Source organism: Eubalaena glacialis, chromosome 3 (assembly GCF_028564815.1).
Source record: "Eubalaena glacialis isolate mEubGla1 chromosome 3, mEubGla1.1.hap2.+ XY, whole genome shotgun sequence".
NCBI lineage: Eukaryota > Metazoa > Chordata > Mammalia > Artiodactyla > Balaenidae > Eubalaena > Eubalaena glacialis.
The window spans coordinates 97,347,417-97,369,986 of record NC_083718.1 but is presented as its reverse complement, the minus strand read 5'-3'; the positions used below and the strand labels follow the sequence as shown (position 1 = coordinate 97,369,986).

The 22,570-nt window shown below is 39.1% G+C and overlaps 1 protein-coding gene across 1 annotated transcript in view; it reads left to right on the top strand.

Moving 5' to 3' along the window:
* Positions 1–7,093: 7,093 nt before the first annotated feature.
* The window catches only part of CD53 (CD53 molecule), a 32,211-nt gene continuing 16,734 nt past the window's right edge, over positions 7,094–22,570 (top strand). Inside the window, exon 1 of the mRNA XM_061186192.1 lies at positions 7,094–7,182. The gene's annotated coding sequence lies outside the window, so the exon portion shown is untranslated. The remainder of the gene's footprint in view (positions 7,183–22,570) is intronic.

Genomic DNA, 22,570 nt, shown 5'->3' with positions numbered 1-22,570 from the left:
TGGCACATGTTCTCGGTAAGTTAGAACATAGGGTGTGGTGGGCATGTATTTTTTGCTCTATGCAACTCTAAAGAGCTGAGTTGACTTCTGAGTAGGAAAGCTGAGGTCAGCATTGCACACTCAGATGCTGCCTGCCTTCTTTTCTGGCTCCTACAAATTATGCTTCCCTAGTGCTGAGTTTAGGATTATCTCTTGCCTAAACTTTCTTCTGAAGCCTTCTTCTTTTTTTGAGTTAAGCAAAGAGATTATGTTCACCATGCGTAGGGGTTACTCAAAACCCTGGATGGGAAACAGCACATACAAGACTATGATGGGTATCTGAAAACATTCTCAGACCTTGCTTTATGAAGAGAGAATTGCCCTCTTCTTGCTCCTCTTGTAAACTAGGAAAATATTGTGTGATCATCTTAGGGTACTCCCGGTAAAAGTAAAACTTGTCAGGTTTCATTTATCCACAGGTGGCTCATTGGGAGCAAGGGTTAATGTCAGACTAGCTCTGCAGGAAATTGGATAGGAGAGCAGGCTTTTGTGTCATGGGAAAGTTTTTAATTTTAGCTCTGCCACTTTCTTGTAATGTGCTTTGGGCAAGTTACCTAAACTCACCAATTTTAGCCTTTCTCATCTGTAAAGGAGGACATGCCATGCCCATCTCACACTGTCCCTAAGTGAGAACATGCATTGTCTGTCTGGCCCATAGCAAGTCCTCAGTAAATGGTAGCTCTTGTAACGCTTCTTCTAGGTTCCACCTTCTGTACCAAATCCCAGCCAAAACTATTATGTAGTCAAAATTCATTTTTGATATTACAAAGTAATAAATATTCAGAATGTTTAAGGCCCAGAGAGAATGTATGGATTACACAATATCTTCTTCACAAGAAGTGATCCCCTAGGGGATTAAGTGGACTTTCCCCAGGTAACACAGACTAGAATCCAGAAATTCTATATCTGAGTCCTGTCCTCTCTCCCCTATACCATACCACCTACCAACTCAGTAGGTTTTCTCCTTGCCTAGGGACACATAAGGAACATTCCTGTATATGCCAGCATCACTGTTTGGTTATACTTGGCTAGGAGAGAGTGTAGTGTATCACAGCACATGCCAGAGCCATGGAACTTCCCCTCCAGCCTCAAGCCTTACATTCCATCTCCTACAAGCCTGCAGCTCTACTCAGGTAACAAAGCCTCAGAATGTTTGTGGCCAGCACAATTGCCAGCAACTGGGGAAACTTATCCACTACTCCTTCTGCAGGAAGCCACAGCTCTCAACCTCTCAAATGGGGAAGGGGACATGTTGGGGATAGAACTAGCTTCCTATTTCCATTGAGACATGGCAATGAAACATGAAGCCTGGGGAGTCTCTTCCAAGTTAGTGAGGGCTGCAGGAATGGAAAAGCCACAGTCCTGCTCCCACAACTGAAAATAAGCCCCAACACTGGCAAAGAACCCAGGGGTCTCATCTCACCCAAACCAGTGGTTTTCTGACCTTAGATTTGGGCAAAGGTGCCTGAGAATCCACCAAAGGCGAGGAAGAGGTTAAGCAGTCTCTGAGCCCCACCCCTGCACTCACTGAGCAATTCTGTTTTGATGTATCTTATTTATTCCATTTAAAGCTTCATTTGAATAAAGACTTTTGCTGCTAAATACGTGTACACACAAACACACAAACACACAATTTTTTTTTACTAGACCTTTCCTTTCATTATAGCTTCCCTTATTTTCCCTGCTGGAAAAAAATACAAAAACATGAAGGTCATGTTTGGATTAGTTTACGTCCCATAAAGTCAAGAACAGTTGGTGTGCCCTGACTGAGAGGACAAGACAGAGACAGTATTTAGAGAAGACCACAGCTTCTAGGATGATGATTTCTGCAGGAAATTTTGTATGTCAATTACCTGCACTGTATTTTTTAAGCCTCTGAATCTCTGTAACTGACTTCTACCAGGTTGAAGCAACACTTGCCAGTGACTTTCCCAGGTTTATCAGAGATGCCTGTCCTTGCGGGACACTGGACACCTCCAGGTAGCATGACCACACCCTGACATATTTGTGCCTTTAGGCTCAGGAGTGGGTTGGTCTGCAAAAGAAGCCTCTTGTCACTCACAGACTTAGATTCCTTCTGAGGAGAAGTGAAGGGAAGGTTACACGATGACCTGTAAGTTTCTCATTCTTGTCCCAGGGCTGTGCAGGCCGTACTGGTAGATGAGAGGGATATAGATGTACAACCAACTAGATGGAGTCAGGAGAGAAGGTCATAGCCCCTCCTGCCATCATAGGGAGTAGCTGTGTTTTCACAGAGACCTGTCACCTTGCTCTCTCTGATCTCAGGCAGGAGGACAAGAAAACCCACATACAATCTTGGTGGTTTCTCACTGGTCCACACCTGCTCGAGCTCAAAGAATATGGGACCTTAGTAAGAGAGAGTCACAACTTTCAGGCAGAAATCAAGAGTCTTCAGCACAAGAGGTCCACTCCTTGTGCATGCTCCTGGGGTCTGACCACCCCCCCTAACCACTGAGAGAGTGGAGGGTTGTGGTATCTGCTTAGTTCTTTCTTAGCTGAGAGACCTGGGGCAAGTCTCTTCAGCACTTTAGGTTTTAGGCTATGAGTCTGAAAAATCGGGAAGATTGGCTAAGTGTTTTCTAAGGAATATGCTGAAGATAACAAGTAACATTCATATCATACTTTAAATTTTATAAAGCTCTTTCACATAGTTTCTCATTTGGCTATAAAGTAGAAATGATCCCCACAGCACAAATGAAGAAACTAAGATTCAAAGATGTTAAATGACTTCCTTAAAGTATCTCTCTGAATACCTTTTGGTTTCCAACCCTCTGTTATTTCCTTTACAGTGTACTCCTAGCTCTGAGTTCCATAATTCAGTTATTCTCTTCTGGGTATGTGCTATAAACTGGAAGTGTTCCCCAAATTCATATGTTGAAACATAATCCTCAATGTGATGGTATTAGTAGGTGGGGCCTTTGGGAAATAATTAGGTCATAAGGGTGGAGCACTCATGAATGGAATCAGTGTCCTTATAAAAGAGACCCCAGAGCTCTCCATCTCTCCTCTGTGCCTTGTGAGGACACAGCAAGAAAACGACCTTCTATCAACTAGGAAGCAGGCTCTCACCAGACACCAAACCTGCTGGCACCTTGATCTCAGACTTCCCAGTCTCCAGAACTATGAGAAATTAATTTCTGTTGTTTATAAGCTACCCAATCTACGGTATTTTTGTCATAGCAGACTGAACATACTAAGACAGTACTTTTTAAATTTTTTAAATTTATTTTTTATTGAGATAACATTGATTTATAACACTATAAGTTTCAGTGTGCAACACTGTATTTCTACTTCTACAGCCCATATCACTCCTAGGGCCTAAATCAGGTAGGCATAATATATCATAGACATTACGTTAAAAAGTGCCAGGCACTTCCCTGGTGGCACAGTGGTTAAGAATCCGCCTGCCAATGCAGGGGACACGGGTTTGAGCCCTGGTCTGGGAAGATCCCATATGGGGTGGAGCAACTAAGCCCGTGGGTAATAACTACTGAGCCTGCACTCTAGAGCCCATGAGCCACAGCTACTGAGCCCATGTGCCACAACTACTGAAGCCCACGTGCCTAAAGCCCATGCTCTGCAACAAGAGAAGCCACCACAATGAGAAACCTGTGCACCACAACGAAGAGTAGCACCCCCTCGCCACAATTAGAGAAAGCCCGCATGCAGCAACGAAGACTCAACACAGCCAAAAAAAAAAAAGTGCCAAACTTTTTGGCAGTATGTCATCTGGGACAATGATGCCAGTAGGGGGCTGCTTTGGATGCAGGTTTCCCAATCCCAATGTCACATTGGATTATGCCTTAAAAGCAAGGCAGTATCATTGTTGGTTATTATAGCTGGAATTTTAAAAAAAATGCTCTCTACCCTCAGCTTGGGATTCTATCTGTATTCTTCTCATATTTCAATATTTTCCAATAATAAAAACAGACTCACTCATCTTAAAAAAAAAAAAAAAAAAAAGGAGGCCTAAATGGGAACCCAGTGATTTCTCCATGTCTATGTGAGGTTTTGTCCATTCAGGAGGCATTTTGGCAGGTACTACTGCATGATAATGCAGCATCAATATTTTGTGTTCCCACTCCTTATCTGGCCAACTTCAAGTCTCCTAAACACCCAGGTTCTGTTATCACCTGTGATGCTTGATCAATAACATGAACCGAGAAAACCAAACCATGAGTCTGACCTTCTGCTATATCCTTTTTCTAATTTAGTTTTTTTCATAGTTTTTGAGCATTCTTCTGGATTATTCAACAACATGGGCTGCCCTGACATTGTCTTATTCTCCATTTTTTTTTCTTGTTCCTCCAAATGGATTGTAAACATCTAATGGTCAGAAACAACATTAAGTTCTCAATGAAATCTTGTAGGATTCGGTCTGAGTGGGTATACAGTTCTCTACCCTTCCCTGACTCCCAGGCCACAGCTGCCTCTGGTTGTCGAGCATTTGGATCAGCACTTGGGATGATGGAGAGGAGTACATTAAAGAAAACATTTTCTCCATCAAAATGATCATCCATTTCTGCTATGAGGAACTCTTGTCTTGAGATATTCTTCCTGATATTCCTAAAATCCTCTCTCTAATAACCACTTCTCTCTCCATAGATGTTCACTCTACTTATCTCTCTCTCTTTCTCTTACTTTCTCCTCCCTTCCCAAATCTCCAGTTCTCCTAACTTTCAGGCCTGAAGTTATTCAAACATTTATAGAGCACTTCTTATGCGCCAGACACAATTGTTCTACATACACAGAGCAACACAGAGGTTTACAGAGCTTTGAGTCTAGAGGTGAGAGAATATTCCAAAGACAAGAGGGGAGGGAGGGAGGGAGAGTGAGAGAGAGAGAGAGAAAGAAAGAGAACTAGAGTGATTTGTTCACACAATACAAAGGAATTCAATAACCAGTATGGCAGTACAGTAGGGGTGGGTGTGGGGAAGGACTGGACAGCTGAGTGTTAGGAGTTAATAGGACCTGCTTAAAACCTATGGGAAGCCATTGAAGAGTTTTAAACTGGGGAGTGACATGATTAAATATGCATTTTTAGAAGGTGCTCTTCGGGACTGAGGCAGAAAACATCCAACCTGATCTTGAAGGAGGCTGGTATCCAGTGACCCAGGTGAGAGATAAGGATTAGTGTAATGGCCCTGGAGTGATATGAAGTAGCCTGATTTGAAAAACATTTAGGCAAAGGTATAATTTAAAAGACTTGGTGGTTGATAGCATTGACATAACTCTTTAGGCCCAGGATGGAGCTGCTCCTGCCCCAGGTGCCATGTCAGCAAACTGAAATTTTTTATAACTTTTGTGTCCTTGTAAATGCTTTGCTTGACTGGTCAACACATCAACTCTAGGTGCTATACTTATTTCCTTGTTCCTTCTCACCCCAAACAACTTTGACTATGTGGCCCCAGTCAACCAGATATTTTTCTCTTTTTCTCTTCTTTGCTCTTTATTTTCTATTCTATAAAAGCTTCCTGCTTTCTGCCCCACTTTGCAGTTCTCTGAATGGAGACTGTCTACTTCAAGAAATGTTAAATGAAATTTGCTCCTGTCACCAAAATTGTCTTCTTTAATCATTTTTTAGCAATAATATGTGGTAGCGTGGGAGAGAGTGTAGCCTAAAAGGATGCTTTGAATCTGACTTGGGCAACTGAGAGTTTAGTCACGCTTTCCCTGAGATGGTAATGGGGGTGAGGGGGTGGAAATCAGGCTGAGTGGGAGGAAGCTGAGTTTACTAAGCTGAATTTTGGATACTGTACTTGAGGTGCCTGTGTGGCGCTCAAGTGAGAGACCAGGTTGCACATAGAGATGTGCATCTTTGACACAGAGAGATAGTAATCAAACTCATCAAGAAGTCTTTCTTCAATTACTCCACTTCAGGGGCCTGTCAGTGTGACAGCAGCCTCGGATGAGGGGCAGTGATTTCTCAGAGTGATGCCAGCTGAAGAGAGGAGAGTTTATAACAGCATTTCCTGAAGTATAGTTACACTGAAAAATTGTTCCCTGAGAAATACCTCACACACACACACACACACACACACACACACACACACACATTGTTCTATGATCAAACAAGTTTGGGAAAAGCTACATATTTAGGGAATCTTAAGAGAATATTAGGGACTGACACAACACAGTCTGCAGTAAAGAACCTTTTCTTCTTTGTTTAACTCAGCTTTCCCCATGAGCCAACCCTGGCCAGAAGTTATTCCAGAGTCTTTATGTCTCAGGGCAAAGGAAGATAGCAGAATTATTATTGGATGTTACTATTAATAAACTGAAGCTGAGAGGTTGAGAGTTTCTCAGTATCTCACAGCTAACAGAAATAAAGCTGGGACTGAAACCCAGATCTTGGGACTCTAACCCTGGAGCTCCCTCTACTAACCAAATCATTTCTACTAGTGCCCGCTGGATTGTGCCTTGGAGTTTGCCCCTGACAATACCCTTACATAAGGACAGTCCAGCTTTTGAGACATGGAAATCTGAAAATAGTGACCCAATCAAACTGGAGACTACAGATCTTCTGGAAGGTAGCTGGAGGGAGGGTGGAGAGAAGGTGGAGTGGCTTAAGAGACATTCTTAAGTCTCAGTCTTAGAAAACTTCTTAAATTATTGATTCTTGGGTTCCACTCCAGTCTGTCTACCTGAATGGGACTGAAGAAGTATGGTGGGGTCAGGCATACTTAATCTTGAACAGATCCACAGGTAATTCTGAGATGTCACCTTGATTGAGAAGCACTGCCCTTTTTTAGACAAAAATCAATGCCAAAATCTCCCCAGAACCCACCAGTTCTCATAGATTCCTGCCTGAACCAGCTTGGACTTCCAGTTTTTCCTGAGTTGCAGAGAAACTGGTTTAGACATTTGGGTGGGTTGTGGAGTAAGCTTCTAAAACCCACGGGGGAAGGATTGTATCTTTGAGGCTAAAGAGGGCGGGCCCAGCCCCACTTCCTCCGTCTCCTCATCTGGGCTTCCTGTCATCACAGTGTGATCACATTTATTCCCCCTTCACTTCTCCTTTTACACAAATAGCCCCGACATCCGTGTTACCAGCCTTGTCTCGGAGCCTCATTGATAATCACCAATTCTGCCTAAAAGACTGAGGAAAAGAGCCTGCAAAAGGTAAGATTGGTGATATTTTAATCTGGTTTGAGAGCAGAGACCTGAACCATATTATGTGGGCTAGGATATCTTCTTAGGAGTCTCTATATACCTCTCTAGTAACTTTACAATTTCCTGAAACTTTTGCAGATATTTACTGCAGGTAGTAAAATTATGAACAAGATTCTAGTGACCCTCAAAAGGCAATCAGGCCGGAAGGAGTTTCAATTAACCGGATTCCCATTATCTGATATCTCTTTGGGTCAGGGCATTTATGTGCTTAAATTGCTTCAGAACTTGAATTTCTCTGTCTGGTCATTTCTGTTGACCAGAGCCATCTGTACAAGATGAAGCTGGGGAGATTTCCTACATGCGCTGGTCTTCAGAAGATTTGTCTTGTGATTTTAAAGTGAGCAGAGAACCAACAGTCATAGCTATTTTAAAAGGCAGCTGGGAGATGCAGATCTTCTTCATTTGAGAAATTTTCAAAAGTAAAGTTAGTGACTCCCACTGTGATTCTTAGAGACACTAAACAGAAGGACTGCTATAAATCACAATACCCAGCTCAGAGTCAAGGACACAGGATATGCTCAGAACCTGTATTTTGAGAAGTAAAAGCTAGACACCACTAAGAGATGCTTAGATTGGTTGTTTTTAAAGGGCAGGAAGACCACTGTGATCCTCAGGTTTCCCCCAAATAAAATTATCCTTAGTATTCAAAACAAGAATATTGATAAATATAATATGACATGCACCAACTTTGCATGACTTGCAAAACAAACTTGATATTGCAATGATTTCTAATTCAGGTCCCATAACTAATAACTGAGGTCTTATGGACTCAGAAAGTGATAGCTAAGTTTTGGTCCTGGCTTTCTGTAACCACTATAGTCACTGGGGGTAAGGTTACCACAGGGAACTCTAGATGAAAACTTTCTCCTTCCAATATTTGCAAGGATTTTACTGGGAATGGAGGGGAAAGTCCCCTAGAACCATACTCACTCACCTAACAATGAGGCATGGGAATGGGGAAAAGGGCTCTAGATTCCCAAAGCACCTCAGGGGTTATTGCGCTTTGAATTTAAAAAATAAAGACTAGACTTTTTAATGAATTAATTTAATAATCAGATGTTAAGTACCTCCTAGGGCCAGGCACTGTGCCTGGGAGGAAGGGGGCAAAGTAGAAGGAAGATATTTGTCCAGCAAACAATCTTGCCCTTAAGGAACTCCCTTGGGAGATAAGAAATATCAGATATGTATGCAAGGGCTTTGGAAGAGAACTGAGCAAAAGCAGAATCTTAGCTGCTGGCTAAACAAAGTTTTGCTTTCTCAATCTCTACCAGAATCTGCACTATTTTGAAATTGTGGTTGAATTAGAGCAGAGGCTGAACTGAAACATGATTTCCTGTGATGTTTCCTGTGTGGGTCAATTAGAGTATTTAACCTTTAAATGAAAGGATTGGACATCTTTATACCAGCAAGGAATGATTCAAAGCCCAGCCTTTTACATCTACTACTATCTAAGTGACCTTGCATTTGGTAATTGACAAGAGACACACACTGGAAACCTCAAACTCTGTTGGTCTGTAGTTTCTTATGTCCTCAGGTTGACTTCTGACCGTGCAGAGGGCTTCAGACTAGGACCTGAGGTCTGTCTAACCTTCCTCACTCCTACTTTGCAACATGCCAGCAGCTAGGCATATGCTAAGCACTGGAGACCCAAGGATAACTGATGTGGTTAACAATTTCAAAGCATTTGTAGAGTAACATGAAGGACAGACACAGCAATACACAAATATGACACAATGTGATCTTTTCTATAATGGAGCAAGCATGTGCACAAAATGTAGGAGTTCAGGAGTGTGCCAAAGACTCCCTGGGAGAGGTGACTGCTTGGGTTCATTTTCAAGGAAGGATGAGTTTGCTATGGAGACTGGGGGTAATGGCATTTCAGACAAGACACAGTATATGCAAACTCAAAGAAATGTGAACACCCAGGCATGCTAGAAATGAGAGTAAGCAAATGAGATTGGACTATAACAAACCATGGTTGCAGGACCACAGGAAGTAGGAAATTTCTCCTACTTGGTTCTAGAACCCCAACACCTGAAAGTGGAAGGCAAGATCTCTAACCAGGAGGGTCTCAAGCCCAGCCCTGGACGGAGCTATGCCTGAAACCTCCACTTGACAGGCTTGATGGAATGTGGCTTGAAATGAGGGTGAGAGTCAGATTTCTTCTTCTTCAACCTAGGTTTTCCCCCTAGATTTAAGTGAAAGGTGGAGCTTTTTGCAAGGTTACAGCCATTCTCTTTCTCTCAGCTTCTGTTTCCGGAAATGCTGTGTTGATTTAGTTACGGTGGTTTGGTTTATGTTCCTGAATTAGTCAGCCTACAGTACTTCCTGTACCGAGTGAGCGTCCAATTTGTACAGATCACCATGGGCCTAGAGACTGGACACCTGCCTTCAGGAACCTCCAGGACCCAACTGCCACTGCAGGTGCAGAGCACTGAAGCAGAGTAATGCAGAGACATTAGACGGCTCTGCAAAGTGGGCCTCCAGGGTGGCTGCTAGGACAGAGGAGGAGAGGATTGCAACTGGAGGTTGGGTGGTCAGTTTGGGAAGGACATCTGGAAGTAGGCCTTCAGAAAGAGGAAGATAACATTTTTCTAAAGCCAGTGGGTGAGCCCTCAGGCTGTCCATCTCTGTGTTGGGATATAGAGGCAATTCCTCTATTCATTTCCCATTTCGCAGTAGAGTTCCTCCCCAAGCAGTAGCAACAATACATCCTAGCTATGGCCAAAAGTTGTTCAGCCACAAGGATACATTTCCATAACCATTTAAAATAAATACACTGTATTCCAAGTGTTAGAATGTTGATACTTAAAGGGAACTTAGAGATTATTTAAGCTTAAATAAAATGTCCAACTCATAGTGGGAGCCCTGTTTTGCTATTATAATGTTCCAATTTGTGTATTTTTCAGGTCAGGTGACTTGTCCAAAGTCATAAAATTACTTAACTAGTTATCTAGAATGTTTCCTGAGTCTCTGTGAAATGTTCTTTTCTCCACACTACACTATACACTTTTTTCTTATAGACTTCTTTTTAAATAGGCATCATTAAACTGTGTTATTTGTTCACATAAAGAAGTTTCCAGTGCTTTTTAACATAGGTAGACATGAAAATACAGCTTAACTATAAATCCAGATGATCTGAAATCAATATGCTAACAAATCAAGTATTTAATGTTTATTTAATTTGTCAAACTTTTGTTTGACATTTTATATTTCAGGAGAACTAGATTGAAGAATAAAGGTGAGAAATGATTTTGATAACTCACATCTTTTAAAATTTGTTCAAGTAAATTTGAACTCATGGCTTAATATTTACTCTATATTAGGAACAAATAGAGGCCTTAAAGAATTATCCCATGGTTTATTCTTCTAAAAATAGTTATTGTAGAATCGCAGTATTTATACCATGAGGGACTTAAATCATAATGATTTCAAGATAGGAATCCTTCAGATCATTTACTTATGTTCAACTTTTTTTTTTTTTTTTACTTTTTATTTTGACAAAAATTTGTACTTACAGAAAAGTTACAAAAACAATACCAAGAATTTCTGAACCCCCTTCATTCAGATTTCTCAAATATTAACGTTTTATCACATTTTCTTTATCTTTCTCCAGCTTTCTCATTTGAGGGTAATTGCTGACATGATATCTTTTCCCCTTAAGTGTTTTAGTGTGTATTTTCTACAAACGAAAACATCCTCTTATATATCCACTTTATAATGATCAAAATCAAGATTTTAACACTGATACAATACTATTACCACTCTATAGATTTTATTCAGATTCCACCAATTGCCCACTAATATTTTTTACAGCAAAGGGAAATCTCTGATCGTACATTGTTTTTCACCGTCGTCTCTCTAGTCTCCTATCTGGAACAGTTCCTGAGTCTTTCTTTGTGTTGCATGACGTTGATATTCTTGAAGAGTACAGGCAAGTATTTTCTAGACTGTCTCTCCATTTTGGTATTTCTGATGTTTCCTTGTGACTAGATTCAGGCTATTCCAACTTTTGATAGGAATATCGCAGAAACGGCTTTCGTTATCCCACAGAGAGCCTTGTCCACCGTGGGCATAGCTTGCCTGAACACACCATGGACAGTTCTCTAGGACAGGGACCCTCCACAGCAAAATTCTACACATTTTATGCTAAGGAAAGAGAACCACTAGTCCACTGAGTCTGGAACAATGGTAACTGTTTTGTGGAACTGTTCCTGATTTAAGTCCCTGTCTCAGCTCAGCAGCTAGGAACATCTATGATTTTTCTGTTGAGTGATCATCTTCCTAAGCTCTCAAATGGAGGAAAATGAGACCCCCAAGATCATCTGGATTTGTTTTTCCTCATTTTTTCTCTTCTCTTTGCTTCTTCCTTCTTTCTCTCTTTTATAAATCACCAGTTCCTCTCCCTTGAGGACAACCTTGAAAGGAAATTCTCACCGGAACACAATTTCAGGGAAGAATAAGATGACAGACACATTCTTTTGACAAAGTTATGGAGAGGTGAGAGGAAACTAATGCATGAAAGTTGATGGTTTGATTTGGTTTAATTTTAGTATCACCCCTCCCCCCGTAACTGCTTATTACTCCATGAATAGACATACATGCAAAACCCACATCCTACCTCAGCCACTGCTCACAGGGGTTAAAACTGTGAAAGATGGAAGGAGTCCTCCTGGAGGCTCATCACATTTCAGTGGAGGGAGTTGAGTTGGGAAGTGGGAGGTAAGAACTCGGAGCCTGGGACAATGGAAGGAATGTAGGCTTGGGAGACTGAAAGACCTTGGCCTGTGCCCTGTCATTGCTGATTATTAGCTGGGTGATCTTGTGCCAGTTACATAGGCTGTCTGAGTCTTGGACTTCCTGTTTGAAAAGTGGGGCTATTGACACCTAAGTTACGAGGTTGATATGAGGATTATAAATAAAATTTATTTATGAAGAGCTTGGCATTTTGCAGAGTTCAGTGAACTATATCATTTATCTAAATTTATTTTGTCAAGACGGCCATGATTTGGGAGCCCTCATGGAGAACAGATTTCCTTTCCTATTTAGAAAAAACTTATGTTAATAATGGCCCCAATATTGTTCAGCAATGAATTAAAGACCTCCACAGACTCTGTGTAGGAATAAATGGGAAGCCAATAATTACCATGCTGGATGTAAGAACATTACATGTTCTTCTATGTAAATTAGCAAATAGATCTGTATATCAAGAAATGTCTGGAAAGATGTTCACCAAAAATGTTAATGGTGGTTATCTCTGGGATGTGGAGTTTCATAAGATTTTATGCTTTCTTCTTTGTACTCTCTTTATGGTTTAAATTTTTTCACAAGAACACACAAAACTTTTTTTAAAAGATATTTACAAAAAATGAAACAAGCAAAGGATACTAAAAAGGCCTTCTGGCATCTAATGTATTTTATTCCTGAAAATCTAGAGGAAATTTCAGAGTCACCCTTAAGAATGGACTGTTAAGGAGTCTCTGAACTTGATCTTTTCCTCAGTTTTCACTGAACGAGGCACTCTGATACTGAACCATCTAGGAAATATTATCTCATTTAACTCTCAGAACAACCTATGAGGTATGTATTAATGTATCACCAGTTTAAAGATGAGGAAATTGAAAAAGTTAGAGAGATTAAGGAAGTTGATATTCTTGAAAAGTACAGGCAAGTATTTTCTAGACCGTCTCTCCATTTTGGTATTTCAGATTTCTCAAATATTAATGTTTTATCACATTTTCCACTGCTAGAATTCAAAACTAAACCTGCCCACGTCCATTACTAGTGTTTGTCAAACTGTGTTCCCTGGAACACTATGTTCTCTGAGCTGTTAATAAGTAATCTGTAATATATGAATAGGTTTGTAGTTATATAAGTAGACTTTTCTCTTAGACACCCACAATGTACGTTAGTATATATCAGTTTTCACAGAAGTCACTCATTAAAAAAACTGTTTATTATTTTATGTTTTATTTTTATTTAATCTCACTTCCAAAATTATTGACCATGGATTCCTCTCGCTCCCTATGGTTTTGTTTGGGTTTTTTTGTTTGAGGAATATTTATTAACATCTCATAAATCTAATAGTCCATGTAACACCAAAGCTGTCTTGCTGTGGCTCCAAATCTAAAATTGGATCATATAAGGCTGGAGAGCAAGAATTGATAGTTTCTTGGAACGTCTGTCCAACTTTAGTCACTTCTAAGCTTGATTACCTTCAAGACTGTATTAGATGACTGGCAAGTATGGGTTAAAGAAAAGAAAGAGATTGAACTAGAAATCCATGAGACAGCTTATCAGCCTGAGCTGCTCTTTGCTTGGAGGAAAATTAGTAAAGGGTGAACTTCCTCCTTGGCCTCCACGTCAGGTGTGGGAGGTGCTGCAATTACTGCAGTTCAGTCACAGAGGTTTCCTGGAAGCTGACGTCAGGGACTTTCTTCACAGGGCCACATGAGTCACAGATTTTGACTGCAGAGGGGTGTCAGTTTTTCCAGTGGGGTTGGAAGGGGTGGGAACTCAATAACTGACCAGCTACAGTGAAGAAAGGAAAGGGGAATTCTCTCTTGATTTATGTGACGTTCTCTCTTGATTTATGTAAAAGCTGGGTTCATTGTTGCATATGGTAAAAGTAATAATGATCTTCACAAAATGGGCAGCTTTTCTCCTTCAGTTTGGTGCAAGTCTAAGTGGAAAATCAGGAAGGAGAAAGAGGTTCTTTTTCCTGTCTGTGAAGGAAAGAATCAGTGGGGATATCTGCAGGTTTGTGGGCACCTCATTAGTTGGTGCTCTGTGGACAATTAGATTACAAGGTCCTGAAGCAGCTGTCACAGGATCTGAAGATATTGGACATGAGGTGACTCTAGGAGGCATCTGGCCCAATCTTCATCTGGGTCAGTTATTTTCCATGTCTAAAAAATTAGTTTAATGGCACAATAAATCTCAAGCCCAAAGCTCCTCACTCTGCAGTGTCATGTTCATTCCACTATACCAGATTATTTAGAGTTAATGAGCAAAGTTCCAGTCATTTGTTCATTCAAACATCTTAATTTTTTAGTGTAATTAGGTACTGTGTTAGGCCTCGAGGATTCAAAGATGAATCCCTCAAGGAGCTGACAGTCTAGTGAGCTGAGTTTCAGGATGATTAGTAGCTAACCTAATTAAGGGGTCAGAGGGAAAGAAAGGGGCAAATTCCAGCAAAGGACTGCTGAGCAAAGGTAAGGAAGGAAGCATGGAGAAAAGTATTCAATGTTACTTCCTAGATTTTAAAGTATAAGACCGAGAATGTTGCAATGAATTTGGAGAGATGGACAGGAGCAAATTAGGAAGGACCTTTTAACATATGTATACATGCATAAAACCATAACTACAAACACTGTAATTTAACAATACTTTAATACAAAAAATAAAATAAAATAAAGTTGTAAATTTTCCTCTAAAAAAAAAAAACTGAAGAGCAACAGTCAGCTCTACCAACCACCAGTACCTCCCATCAGGAAACTTGCACAAGCCTCTTAGATAGCCTCATCCACCAGAGGGCAGACAGCAGAAGCAAGAAGAACTACAATCCTGCAGCCTGGGAAACTAAAACCACATTCACAAAAGATAGACAAGATGAAAATGCAGAGGGCTATGTACCAGATGAAGGAACAAGATAAAACCCCAGAAAAACAACCAAATGAAGGGGAGATAGGCAACCTTCCAGAAAAAGAATTCAGAATAATGATAGTGAAGATGATCCAGGACCTCGGAAAAAGAATGGAGGTAAAGGTCGAGAAGATGCAAGAAATGTTTAACAAAGACCTAGAAGAATTAAAGAACAAACAAACAGAGATGAATAATACAATAACTGAAATGAAAACTACACTAGAAGGAATCAATAGCAGAATAACTGAGGCAGAAGAATGGATAAGTGACCTGGAAGACAGAATGGTGGAATTCACTTCTGAGAAACAGAATAAAGAAAAAAGAATGAAAAGAAATGAAGACAGCATAAGAGACCTCTGGGACAACATTAAACACAACAACATTCGCATTATAGGGGTCCCAGAAGGAGAAGAGAGAGAGAAAGGACCAGAGAAAACATTTGCAGAGATTATAGTCAAAAACTTCCCTAACATGGGAAAGGAAATAGCCACCCAAGTCCAGGAAGCACAGCAAGTCCCATACAGGATAAACCCAAGGAGAAACACGCAGAGACACATAGTAATCAAATTGGCAAAAATTAAAGACAAAGAAAAATTATTGAAAGCAGCAAGGGAAAAATGACAAATAACATACAAGGGAACTCCCATAAGGTCAACAGCTGATTTCTCAGCAGAAACTCTAAAAGCCAGAAGGGAGTGGCATGATATACTTAAAGTGATGAAACGGAAGAACCTACAATCAAGATTACTCTAGCCGGCAAGGATCTCATTCAGATTCGATGGAGAAATCAAAAGCTTTACAGACAAGCAACAGCTAAGAGAATTCAGCACCACCAAACCAGTTCTACAACAAATGCTAAAGGAACTTCTCTAAGTGGGAAGCACAAGAGAAGAAAAGGACCTACAAAAACAAACCCAAAACAATTAAGAAAATGGTCATAGGAACATACATATCAATAATTACCTTGAACGTGAATGGATTAAATGCTCCAACCAAAACACACAGGCTTGCTGAATGGATATAAAAACAAGACCCATATATATGCTGTCTACAAGAGACCCACCTCAGACCTAGGGGCACATACAGACTGAAAGGGAGGGGATGGAAAAAGATATTCCATGCAAATGGAAATCAAAAGAGAGCTGGAGTAGCTATACTCATATCAGATAAAATAGACTTTAAAATAAAGAATGTTACAAGAGACAAGGAAGGACACTACATAATGATCAAGGGATCAATCCAAGAAGAAGATATAGCAATTATAAATATATATGCACCCAACATAGGAGCACCTCAATACATAAGGCAACTGCTAACCACTGTAAAAGAGGAAATTGACAGTAACACAATAATAGTGGGGGACTTTAACACCTCACTTACACCAATGGAAAGATCATCCAAAATGAAAATAAATAAGTAAACAGAAGCTTTAAATGACACAATAGACCAGGTAGATTTAATTGATATTTATAGGACATTCCATCCAAAAACAGCAGATTACACTTTCTTCTCAAGTGCACATGTAACATTCTCCAGGATAGATCACATCTTGGGTCACATATCAAGCCTCAGTAAATTTAAGAAAATTGAAATCATATCAAGCCTCTTTTCTGACCACAACACTATGAGATTAGAAATCAGTTACAGGGGAAAAAACATAAAAAACACAAACACATGGAGGCTAAAAACTATGTTACTAAATAACCAAGAGATCACTGAAGAAATCAAAGAGGAAATCAAAAAATACCTAGAGACAAATGACAATGAAAACACGATGATCCAAAACCTATGGGATACAGCAAATGCAGTTCTAAGAAGGAAGTTTATAGCTATACAAGCCTACCTCAAGAAAAAAGAAAAATCTCAAATAAACAATCTAACCTTACACCTAAAGGAACTAGAGAAAGAAGAACAAACAAAACCCAAAGTTAGCAGAAGGAAAGAAATCATAAAGATCAAAGCAGAAATAAATGAAGTAGAAACAAAGAAAACAATAGCAAAGATCAATAAAACTAAAAGCTGGTTCTTTGAGAAGATAAACAAAATTGATAAACCATTAGCAAGACTCATCAAGAAAAAGAGGGAGAGGACTCAAATCAAAAAAATCAGAAATGGGGCTTCCCTGGTGGCGCAGTGGTTGAGAATCTGCCTGCCAATGCAGGGGACACGGGTTCGAGCCCTGGTCTGGGAAGATCCCACATGCCGCGGAGCAGCTGGGCCCGTGAGACACAATTACTGAGCCTGCGCGTCTGGAGCCTGTGCTCCGCAACAAGAGAGGCAGCGATAGTGAGAAGCCCACGCACCGCAATGAAGAGTGGCCCCCGCTTGCCACAACTAGAGAAAGCCCTCACACAGAAACAAAGACCCAACACAGCCATAAATAAATAAAAATAAATAAAATTTAAAAAAAATCAGAAATGAAAAAGGAGAAGTTACAAGAGACACCGCAGGAAAACAAAGCATCCTAAGAGACTACTACCAGCAACTTTATGCCAATAAAATGGACAACCTGGAAGAAATGGACAAATTCTTAGAAAGATATAACCTTCCAAGACTGAACCAGGAAGAAATAGAAAATATGAACAGACCAATCACAAGTAATGAAATTTAAACTGCAATTAAAAATCTTCCAACAAACCAAAGTCCAGGCCCAGACGGCTTCACAGGTGAATTCTATCAAACATTTAGAGAAGAGCTAACACCCATCCTTCTCAAACTCTTTCAAAAAATTGCAGAGGAAGGAACACTGCCAAACTCATTCTATGAGGCCACCATCACCCTGATACCAAAACCAGACAAAGATACTACAAAAAAAGAAAATTACAGACCAATATCACTGATGAATATAGATGCAAAAATCCTCAGCAAAATACTAGCAAACAGAATCCAACAACACATTAAAAGGATCATACACCATGATCAAGTTGGATTTATCCCAGCAATGCAAGGATCTTCAATATACGCAAATCAATCAATGTGATACACCGTATTAACAAATTGAAGAATAAAAACCATATGATCATCTCAGTAGATGCAGAAAAAGCTTTTGACAAAATTCAACACACATTTATGATAAAAACTTTCCAGAAAGTGGGCAAAGAGGGAACCGACCTCAACATAATAAAGGCCATGGACGACAAACCCACAGCAAACATCATTCTCAATGGTGAAAAACTGAAAGCATTTCCTCTAAGATCAGGAACAAGACAAGGATGTCCACTCTCACCGCTATTATTCAACATAGTTTTGGAAGTCCTAGCCACAGCAATCAGAGAAGAAAAAGAAATAAAAGGAATACAAATTGGAAAAGAAGAAGTAAAACTGTCACTGTTTGCAGATGACATGATCCTATACATAGAGAATCCTAAAGATGCCACCAGAAAACTACTAGAGCTAATCCATGAATTTGGTAAAGTTTCAGGATACAAAATTAATGCACAGAAATCTCTTGCATTCCTATGCACTAATGATGACAAATCTGAAAGAGAAATTAAGGAAACACTCCCATTTACTATTGGGACAAAAAGAATAAAACACCTAGGAATAAACCTTCCTAGGGAGACAAAAGACCTATATGCAGAAAACAATAAGACACTGATGAAAGAAATTAAAGATGATACCAACAGATGGAGAGATATGCCATGTTCTTGGATTGGAAGAATCAATATTGTGAAAATGACTATACTACCCAAAGCAATCTACAGATTCAGTGCAATCCCTATCAAATTACCAATGGCATTTTTTATGGAACTAGAACAAAAAATCTTAAAATGTGCATGGAGACACAAAAGACTCCGAATAGCCAAAGCAGTCTTCAGGGAAAAAACAGAGCTGGAGGAATCAGACTCCCTGACTTCAGACTATACTACAAAGCTACAGTAATCAGGACAATATGGTACTGGCACAAAAACAGAAACATAGATCAATGGAACAAGATAGAAAGCCTAGAGGTAAACCCACGTACCTATGGTCAACTAATCTATGACAAAGGAGGCAAGGATATACAATGGAGAAAAGACAGTCTCTTCAACAAGTGGTGCTGGGAAAACTGGACAGCTACATGTAAAAGAATGAAATTGGAACACTCCCCAACACCATACACAAAAATAAACTCAAAATGGATTAGAAACCTAAATGTAAGACTGGATACTATAAAACTCTTAGAGGAAAACATTGGAAGAATACTCTTTGACGTAAATCACAGCAAGATCTTTTTTGATCCACCTCCTACAGTAATGGAAATAAAAACAAAAATAAACAAATGGGACCTAATGAAACTTAAAAGCTTTTGCACAGCAAAGAAACCATAAACAAGACTAAAAGACAACCGTCAGAATGGGAGAAAATATTTGCAAATGAATCAACGGACAAAGGATTAATCTCCAAAATATATAAATAGCTCATGTAGCTCAATATTAAAAAAACAAACAACCCAATCCAAAAATGGGCAGAGGACCTAAATAGACATTTCTCCAAAGAAGACATACAGATGGCCAAGAAGCACATGAAAACCTGCTCAGCATCAGTAATTATTAGAGAAATGCAAATCAAAACTACAATGAGGTATCACCTCACAACAGTTAGAATCGGCTTCATCAGAAAATCTACAAACAACAAATTCTGGAGTGGGTGTGGAGAAAAGGGAACCCTCTTGCACTGTTGGTGGGAATCTAAACTGATACAGCCACTATGGAGAACAGTATGGAGGTTCCTTAAAAAACTAAAAATAGAATTACCATATGATCCAGCAATCCCACTACTGGGCATATACCCAGAGAAAACCACAATTCAAAAAGACACATGCACCCCAATGTTCATTGCAACACTATTTACAATAGCAAGGTCATGGAAGCAACCTAAATGCCCATCAACAGACGAATGGATAAAGAAGATGTGGTACATATATACAATGGAATATTACTCAGCCATAAAAAGGAACGAAATTGGGTCATTTGTTGAGACGTGGATGGATCTAGAGACTGTCATACAGAGTGAAGTAAGTCAGAAAGAGAAAAACAAATATCGTATATTAACACATATATGTGGAACCTAGAAAAATGGTACAGATGAACCAGTTTGCAGGGCAGAAATTGAGACACAGATGTAGAGAACAAACCTATGGACACCAAGGGGGGAAAGTTTTTGGGGGGTGGGTGTGGTGGTGTGCTGAATTGGGCGATTGGGATTGACATGTATACACTGATGTGTATAACATTGATGACTAATAAGAACCTGCTGTATAAAAAAAAATAAATAAAATTTAAAAATTAAAAAAAGATGCTAAGTTGTGACAACAATAGAAAAAGAATACGGACCGCACGCAGTAGCTACCTAAAAAAAATAAATAACCGTCACTACAGTCAAGGTAACAAACATATTCATCACTCACAAAAGATTATTCACGGTCTTTTGTGATCTCTTCTTCCTGTCCTTCCCTGCTCCCCCTCTATTTACCCCACCCCATACTCCTCTACCCCAGTCCCCAGGCAATCATCCATCTGCTTTCTGTTGCTATAGTTTTCATTTTCTAAAATGTTATATAACTGTAATCACACATTAGGTACTCCTGTTTTGTCTCGCTTCTTTCACTCACCTTAATCATTTGGAGATTCATCTATGCTCTAGAGTGTACCAACAGTTCATTCCTTTTTATTCCTGAGTAGTATACCATTATATAGTTATACCACTGTTTATTTATCCATTCACCTGTTGTTAGAGCTCTAGGTTGTAAATTAGCTTCCTGGACCTAATTCCAACATGTGTGTGTGGCAGCTTCCCCACACTAACAAGCAATTCTTGGAGACCAGCAGAGTGTCCAAGAATTCAACTCAATTCTGACACTGTCTACCCAGAGATAGAATCAGATTCCATTAGTAACGGGCTCAGTCCCACAAGACTTCCTTCCACTTAAGATACCAGTCCCAAGCCCAGGTTGTTACCTGTGCTTCTGACCTACTTCCTATAAGTCAGAAGTTCCCATAACCTCTTTTTGGAATCTGGATAGAATCCCTTTATCTCATATGTGATTTGGAAATATTTTCTCCTCATCTGTGGCTTGTCTTTTCATTCTCTTAACAGTATCTTTTGAAGAGCAGAAGTTTTTTAAAATTTTATAGAAGTCCAATTTATCAGTTCTTTTATGGATTTTGCTTTTGGCACCTTATCAGAGAATTCTTTGCCTAACGAGGTTGCAAATATTTTCTCCTATATTTTCTTCTGGAGTATTATAGTTGTAGGTTTTATATTTAGGTCTATGATCTATTTTTTTACTTAATTTTTGAGATATATGTATCCAAATTAATTTTTTTTTGCATATTTGCAATATCCAACTGTTCCAGTATCATGTTGAAAAAAATAACCTTTCTCTGTTGTATTAACTTTGTATCTTAGTTGCAAATCAGTTGTTCACATATCTCTAGTTCTCTATTCTGTTCCATTAATCTATTTGTTTATCTTCATGCCAATACTATGCCTTCTTTATTGTTGTGACTTCATAGAAAGTAGCAAAGTCAGGTAGTGCTTGTCCTCCACCTTTGTTCTTTATTAAATTTGTTTTTGCTATTCTAAGACCTTTGCATTCCCAAGTGAATTTTAGAATCAATATTCAAATGTCTACAAAGAAGTCAGCTGTGACATTGATTGCAATTACAATGAATCTATAGATAAATTTGGGAAGAATTGACATTTTAACAGCACTGTCTCTTAGCCCATGTACATGGTATATCTCTCCGTTTATTTATATCTTTTTCAATTTCTCTCAGCAATGTTTTTTTGTTTATTTATGTTTGTTTTTGTTTTTTAGTTTTCAGTGTGTAGGTGTTTCACATCTTTTGTAAGATTAATCCCTAAATATTTCATAGTTTGATGCTATTGTAAATGTATTTTTTAAAAATTGACTTCTGATTATTTGTTGCTAATGTACAGAAGTACTATGGATTTTCTTTCTTTATTTAAGTATAGTTGATTTATAATATTGTATTATTTCAGGTGTACAGCATAGTGATTCAGTATTTTTGCAGATTATACTCCATTATAGGTTATTACAAGATGATGGATATAATTCCCTGTGCTATACAGTATATCCTTGTTGCTTATCTATTTTATATATAGTAATTTGTATCTGTTATCCCATACCCTTAATTTGTTCCTCCCTCTTCCCTTTCCCATTTGGTAATTACAAGTTTATTTTCTATATCTATGAATCTGTTTCTGTTCTGCATATACATTCATTTGTATTATTTTTTAGATTCCACATGCAAGCAATATCATATAGTATTTGGCTTTCTCTGACTTATTTAACTATGCACAATATTCTCTAGGTCCATCCACATTGTTGCAAATGGCAGTATTTCATTCTTTTTTATGGCTAATATATATATATATATATATATATATATATATATAATGTATATATTTCTTTATTCAATTCAATATCTCCTTTATTCAATCGTCTGTTGATAGGCACTTGGGTTGCTTCCATGTCTTGGCTATTTTCAATAGTGCTGCTATGAACATTAGGGTGCAATTATCTTTTTGGATTAGAGTTTTTGGTTTTTCTGGGTATATAACCATGAGTAGAACTGCTAGATAATATGGTAGTTCTATTTTTAGTTTTTTGAGGAACCTCCATAGTTCCTTAGTGGTTGCACCAATTTACATTCCCACCAACAGTGTACAAGGGTTCCCTTTTCTC